Source organism: Triticum aestivum, chromosome 3A (genome assembly GCF_018294505.1).
Source record: "Triticum aestivum cultivar Chinese Spring chromosome 3A, IWGSC CS RefSeq v2.1, whole genome shotgun sequence".
Lineage (NCBI taxonomy): Eukaryota > Viridiplantae > Streptophyta > Magnoliopsida > Poales > Poaceae > Triticum > Triticum aestivum.
In genome coordinates, this window is record NC_057800.1 from 637,111,247 (window position 1) to 637,118,749 (window position 7,503).

Consider the following 7,503-nt stretch of genomic DNA (forward strand, 5'->3'; position numbering starts at 1 on the left):
CTGGAGCACTCTCCTTTAAAGGCAGATGACGCCCGCATCACCATCGCAATGACACATCTCTCCTTCGCACCGTACTTCCCCACGGACCGCTAATAAAGAGTCCACCACCAACCGCCCTACTCTCTGCCCTAATCCTCCCTTCCCGTGCTCACGCCGATCCCACCGCCAGCAAGGGGGGCGAGGCATGCGCCGCCCATGACACCCCCGAGCCAAGAAGGAGGATCCGACGTCTCCTGATCCATTGCCATGTTGTAACACAGAAATGAATGTCGTGTATTACGATGAAACAAAAATATGATATAGCTGTTGGCATGCAACTGATACACCACCGTGTCCATTATTAACTCTTGAAACAACCCCCCAATGCATATACCCTTTCATCCTAACCAAAAAAATGTATGACTTAATGAAAAAATATGAACCGCTCACTCATGCAATTTGCTGCAATGCCATCTCTAATTAAATGCACTTTGCCATATTTTCTAAGGTATGGAAATTATTTCCGCTCAGACAGCCATAACTGAACATATCAACCCAAATAACCATCACCCACTCTTAAACCTCACTTTTATAATAAAATCCACTAACTCGTGTTCAAATTGAACCAGTAATCGACGCCGCCTTGGCAGGCCATCAACAAAGGACAAGGGCGGAAATGACCTTCCTATCTTAGTGCTAGTACCACCTGCTTATATACTGGACCCACCCTTCATGCCGGGCTCTACCACAATGGCGGCACATAAAATATATCAGAATAATGTACCACCATTTATGTTCTTCAAGCATGGTGGTGTGAGCTTTTCAATGGAGCCAGACACGGTGATAAGGATACTAACAGCTTAATAGATGGGAAGGAACATAACCTCCAAGAGAGCGAGTAGACAATTCAACCTTGGTAACACACACATTTATTGAGACACTTCCTCTAAGTTGAATGGCTCCTTATCCACCTTCACCCTGTAGGAAGGCTCTTCTTCTAGTAAAGTGGGCAGAGATCATGCAGCATGAAAAGTTGGAAAACACACATTTGACAGTTCTGATTGCATTCACCAATCTTATCTGACTCTCATGTGGATCTGTGATTGCATTCACCTTATCTTCGACTCTAATGTGGTCTATGTTTTCGGTTTCACTTCCCTTGAGACGGACTCCACCTGTAGCTTACACATTATTCTCCGCTATAAGGTCCACTTTCTATTTAAGGATTTTTTAATAGGAATTTAAATCATCAGCACTTAGAGCTTTGGCATCACAAGATTCATATGGATTTCATTCCTATCAGTTTTGAAAATATAAATCAACAAGGTCAATGATATCACAGTAAAAGAAATGTGTTTGTCTATCCACACTTCATTGCACCCATATTGAAGGATACAACTGAACTGGAAAAAATAGTTGTGTGAGGCATAGGCTATCACTAATTAATTACATGCAAACAAAATTGCTGATAATATAATCTTGTTTCAGTGAATCCATATGGACATTTTTTTGTTAGGAAAACACAACTCATAAGATCTAAAAAAGGTTGCTGTAGGGAAAGCGTAGAGAACTGGACATTAAGCAATGCAGCATCCTGGTATGCCTTGCCTTTTTTTAGAATGACATACCTTGCCTTCATCCATTTCTTACATTGGAATGCCTTGCCTTTGTCCGTTCCCATAATGCTTATCGAGACGGATGTGCCTACGCCCAGTTACTGTTATTGCATTACATCTTCACACCTCTAAAAATGCACAGTTATCCAGTACAAAGGAACAACAAAGAAATTGTAAAATTATTTGCTCTTGCGTCAGTGTAGCTCTGCCACAAGATCGGCTGACCTAGATGCAGTGGAGCACATGGTCGGATGAGCTGGACACAGTGGAGCTCGGTGACCAGCACGCAGGAGCTGGACTGCACAATTTCTGTTCATGAGCAATAAAAGAAATTACCCTTCCGACAAACAATTTGGAAAATGTACAACCTTATCAGTTCAACAAGATTTCAGGTGCTAATCAAATCAGATACACACAACAAACGAAACACACTTTTCCTTACTGTTGAGCATTTTGTTACAAATTCTTCAATTGAAACGCTAAGCAAGGTTGACTTTTACTCAATGTAAATCCTAAACAAGAACTTACATTTTTCTTATAACCATCAGAATATCGAAGAACAATTGGTTGAAGGAATATATATCCACAAATTAAAACAGAATCTAAGTTAATGGGTTCAAAACAGGAGGTACACCCAAAAGTAAGTGTAAATGGCCTTCACTTCAAAAACAGGAGGTACATCCAAAAGTAAGTGTAAATGGCTTTCAAACAAGTGCTTGCAAACACAAATATTCATAAAAAATCTTTTTTAGGAAAAAACATATTTAATCTACTAAATACGTGCAATGGTGCAAGGGGAACTTACTTTTTTATTTTCTTCTAAGGCCCTTATTTTCTTCAAATAAGATTCGTTCGGCAAAATTATCAGTGTACTATTTGGAATAGTCAATTTTATATATGAACAAACATCTGTGAGAAGGTCTGCAGAGGCTTCAAACAAAATTGCTGGATGTCTCACCTCCAAACAAACTTGATGGATGTCTCACCTCGAAACATACTTGGCTGATGTCCCACCTGTAACGTAGCTACATCTGTGCGCAGCCAAAGTAGGAACATTACGCAAAAGTATGAACATCAACCAAAAACTTGATGCGTTCTAGCTGACAGAACATTGCCTATTTGAATGCTCGGATGATAGCTGAACCGCCTTAATGTCTTCTACTTCAGACCATAGCATACAATTAGTGTTCTACAATTCTACTTCAGACCATAGCATAGACGTCACTTCTACTGCTCCCACGAAATGGCACGAGATGATTGTGCCATTTCTCATTACTGGAATATAAGCTGACTAACTGCTATTGAGTAAGATATATGTAGCACGTAGCGAACACCCATCACACTACAAAAATATTAGTGCACAACAAATAGAAATCTATGTAAAATTGGATGGCGTCCACAACTATTCTTGTAACTTAACAATAAAGTATGTGACATATCATATTATATATTTTCTTCAAGCCCACACAACATGTTGTATATTGTCCAAAATATTCCGTAGGGATATTTCCTATCTGAAAAGTGCTGAAAAACATATTTGTTCTGTTGAAATAACTACTAATGACATGAATCAAGAGGTCGTCAAAATTATGAATGAACGTCTCTGAAAATAAAATTTCATCGGATAGTACATCAGAAAATATTGCTTTGAAATATATATTGTGTTCTAGCTAGCATATGAATCTTCATGTTCATTAGGAGGTCACAAATCAGGGGTGAAAAATATGTTGGATGAGAAAGGATGGTGCACGTTTTTTAAAAGCTAAAAAGATGTCTCACCATGTGTTGGATGCTTCAATGCAGTGCGGAACTTGCACGGGAGAAGAACATTACCGGCGGCTAGCCTCGATCTTGCTCGGCCATGTAGGACAAGTCTGAGCCAATGAACCACGTAAAGAATCAAGACGATGACGTTTCGGCCCAAACCAAAAACAGAGTGGGGGCAAAAGACTCATGGAGAAGATGTTGATACAACAGAAGTACAGAACCTCCATCCACGACTCCCTTTTCTCCCTGCTGTTCTCCAGCCTCCTGCACAACAATACGGAGAACAAACACCAGTCAAGACTAACAAACACGGTATATCAGAGTCGTGGACATTGGAGGGGAGGCGGCTAAAGGTATGCACGACTCAAACACGGATCTGCTGAAGCACGGGCGTGGGAGCGACAGGGCGGCGCCGCGATCCACGCCGTTGGAGCCTGGCATAGAGAGCATGTCGGGCACCATGAGGAGCGGCAGTGCCACTGACGCCATTAGCAACGCCACCAGGATCGCCATGGACGGCTTTCCCCGCCTCCCGACCCGCCCCGTCATCCTGTTTGCCATGTAGTTTATGAGCTAAAACAGAGCATTTACTAAACTGAGGTAAAAAGCATCGAGCATCATCAGCTATAAAACAAACTACATTTTCCTAATAATTAAGATGGCACAGGCATGAAATACCCATTGAACCAGTCATGAGAAATCTGAACCTTCGTCGGGTTGCCGTTGTGTAAATAGGAGGCATTTTTGTCTATGTAACCTTGAGAGCACAGCACCGAGCATGAGAAATCTGAACCTTCCTCAAGTTTCCTTTGTGTAAACAGGAAAATTGAAATCCTTTGCCACACATCTGAACCTTCAGAGAAGCTGCTATCAGGGTTACATAGAGGCAACAAAAACTACTCTCAAAATTTCATTGATAGGCACAGATATTGGTCCTGAGAACAAAATAGACAGTCATGTTATTATTTGACAAAAGAATCTGGCATATTTACCTCAGTTTAATTAAGCTTCCAACGGAGACTAACAAATTATGTAGCCATCATTCCAAAAGCTTCGCCAGCATCAAAAGTTGGAGCACCCTGCTGAAAGGGATAAGGTAATCTTATCATGTCATTGTAGTAGAAGAAACATAGACGCTCATATTACTAAATAGCAAGGTTGGTGCAAATGGAATAAGCACAGCAATGAAAAACTGCAGCAGTGGTCGAGAATACCTAGCGCGGCAGTCGCCTGAGTACGGTGGCTTGCCATCTGGGCAGCCATTCTAAGGATGAAGGCGTTGGGCACAAACTTAAAAATGACTCCATGATAAGATAACATAAACCTGTTGCCTGAGGATGAAGCTATCTTACTTGGATTGCCCTAGCTTCAAGTATCCCTGCAATGCAAGCTCACATAAAACACTCGAAATCTTTTGGTCAAAATCCTAGTTCACAAGTGCTCTGCATATAAAATAAGTGCTACAAACTTTACACAGTGATGTGAGGTTGGGTTGGATGAAGTCAACTGTTTTGGGTAATCCACCTACTATACAGATTCGGTCTTTCCAAATCCTCTATCAAAAACTGCATAATTTTGACTTGGACTCCAAACATAATGTGGAGATCAATCGCAAAAAAAAGGAGAGATACGTCCCATGCTTTCTACAGACTATCTATTTGCACTATTTTGATGTACGGTTTAAAAGTAGCAGTCCAATTTAGTTTCACAGTCCAAAAATTAATCTTTATGTGATTCTATGTACAGTAACCTTGTATGCGGACTTAGACCATGTTACTGTTTGAATTAAACTATGCGTTCAACATGAAAGTTGTAGATATCTTTAGTGGTGAGTAGAGCTAAAAGTGCATGGACAGACTCACTAAATATTAAAGAGACCAATTAAGCTAGTTTTCCCTAGGTTCTGAAACAGCTACACGCACTCTAACCTTCTGCAGGTTTGGCTCTTGTGCAGATTACATTTAGCTTTTATACTTAAAAAATATTAACAAATCAATATGTTAACCAATATCACCGTCAAATCATCAATGCCCTGCCTGAAGCTCCTATTGCAGTAGAAAAGGTCTACTGGAAACTGCTACTATCTTTGCTGATTTGAGGACACAACAAGTTACACTGGAAACTGCTACTATCTTTGCTGATTTGATTATCAACGGGATTTCGTGATCATCATCTCGCTGATCAGACCAATACTATGCTAATGCTCTGCTAAATTAACCACTGGCTAAAAGGAGAAAATACAGTTTTTTTAGTCTAACAAACATGAAAATTCTCATAAGCATATACGTGTAACTATGACAAGCTAACATTATTTTTTGTGGCAAAATTGGACCAAGTATTACCTTCAATCATCCAGAAGAGGAACATTTGAATCTCCTTGAAAATTTACAATGGACAATCTGCAGCAAACTGACGGGGTGAGGGTAATTGGGAGAGAGATGCAGAGTTGGGGCTCGGCCAGAGGAGGTTAGTCTCCATCGGAATGGCAAGAGTGCAGTAAGCAAATCAGGAGGCTTTGGGATGAAGAAAACTCACCCCTTTGCGGTCGGTCGGATGGGGCGGAGCTCGTGCTTGGTGAAGACGCGATCCCCGGCGGCGGCGACGGCGAGGAGGAGGCGGAGATGGCCGACTACAGAGGGCCGAATGGGATGTGCAGCTCGCTCCACCCAGGGAGGAAGGATACCTTCCTAGATCCATCCATCCATGCTTGCAGCTTAGACGACCGGCCGTGAGTGGATCTGCAGCCATGGTGGCTGGGGGAGAAGACCGCGGCCGCGGGCGCCCTCGCTTGGGAATGAAGGTGGAGGAGGAGGCATCGGTGGCGGCATAGGGCATGGATCGGCCGCGGCACAGGGATGGATCGGCCGCGGAGGGGGCGTAGGGCTGGATCGGGCATGCGAAGGTCTGGTTGGCGGCGGAGACCGATCTGCTGCTGACTCGTCGCTCGTACGTGCGGCCGCACGGTTTTTCTATCACTGGTTAACCGTCGTATGTTTTTTTGTCGCAGGTTTTCCTTCGAACGTCTATTGAGGGTCGCACGTGGAATGGTGCGGGTTCGGCACTCAGGAGCAGGTTTTTTCGGTTTGTGGTGGCTTAGTTAGAGGTGGGAGGAGGTACCAAAATAAACCGTGAGAGGTGAGACTAAAAAAAACTGGAAGCGAGACTACCAACTGCTCCCTTAGGAGTAGAGACTAGTGGAATGCTCGTGCGTTGCTATGGGCCTTTTAATATTAATATAATCCTATGTAAATTTATGATGCGGAGGAGACGTATCACACAACGGCCATCACATTCAAAAACAAAGTGCCAAGGTAAATTTACATTGCACATTTATGTCAATTGGTCAACATGCTTGCCTTGACTCCAGGAATGCCTCCGGCTGATGGAGGTAGCCAGGTAGGGTTACGCAAATAGAAATATTTGGATTAGATATCGATAGAAACTTTATGAAAAATAACGCCTAGCTTGGAGCCTTGGACTTGCAAAGTCAGAGACGTGGTTTACGTCCAATATAATGGAAGGGAATCGTAGGAAAATTTGGATACACTTATATTAGTATTTTAGGTCTGCCCAATACATAGTGTTCTTGATATTTTGGATATTTTACGCCAAGCCTCTTACTAAACACAACAGGCCTCTCGCAATCTAAGAGGCTTCTTTGGTTTTGGGTGGTTCAACAAGAGGTATTGCTTCAACACGCTGTTTCCCAGTCGAAGCTCTCTTCTTCCGATTGTCCTAGATAGGGGCAAGAATATGTTGAGAGATAAGAATAAATGCTAGTAGTAAATAGGACAAAATCTTAGTTAATCCAACAAGTTTCTTGGCAGAATTTCAGATCACAAAAAGGGAAAATTCATGTTGTGTGATTACAGAGGCAGTACACATAGGAGTGACTCCATTCTGAAGCATCTGCCCAATACGAGGGCAAGATGTGAAGTTACATCAATATACTTGCAAACATAAGACAGAGCACAAACTTCATATCTTTGCTATCGGCTAGAGCTTCAGCTTCGATCCCTAAGTTAATATTCGCATCTTCTCAGTAACAATGCAGTTATGCCCAACTTCTGGTCACACAAGGATCATGGACTGACTACAGGTCGCGATTACAACATGAGCACAAGAGCAAGCATGCACATGC

The 7,503-nt window shown here is 42.3% G+C and overlaps 1 long non-coding RNA gene across 16 annotated transcripts; it reads right to left on the reverse strand.

The window, feature by feature from the left end:
• Positions 1-1,556: 1,556 nt before the first annotated feature.
• Positions 1,557-6,337, reverse strand: LOC123062785 (uncharacterized). 16 transcript variants are annotated; one of them, XR_006429887.1, is made up of 10 exons: positions 5,898-6,334; positions 5,705-5,761; positions 4,577-4,740; positions 4,355-4,444; positions 4,070-4,215; positions 3,375-3,912; positions 2,554-2,626; positions 2,401-2,430; positions 1,821-1,904; positions 1,557-1,696 (listed from the first exon to the last, which is right to left on the reverse strand). It is a non-coding gene; the product is annotated as an uncharacterized lncRNA (long non-coding RNA). The 16 variants fall into 16 exon arrangements; XR_006429881.1 differs by having other exon boundaries at positions 1,557-1,904; positions 3,375-3,469; positions 3,584-3,912; positions 5,898-6,331; XR_006429888.1 differs by lacking the exon at positions 2,401-2,430 and having other exon boundaries at positions 1,557-1,904; positions 3,375-3,626; positions 3,733-3,912; positions 5,898-6,337.
• Positions 6,338-7,503: the final 1,166 nt, after the last annotated feature.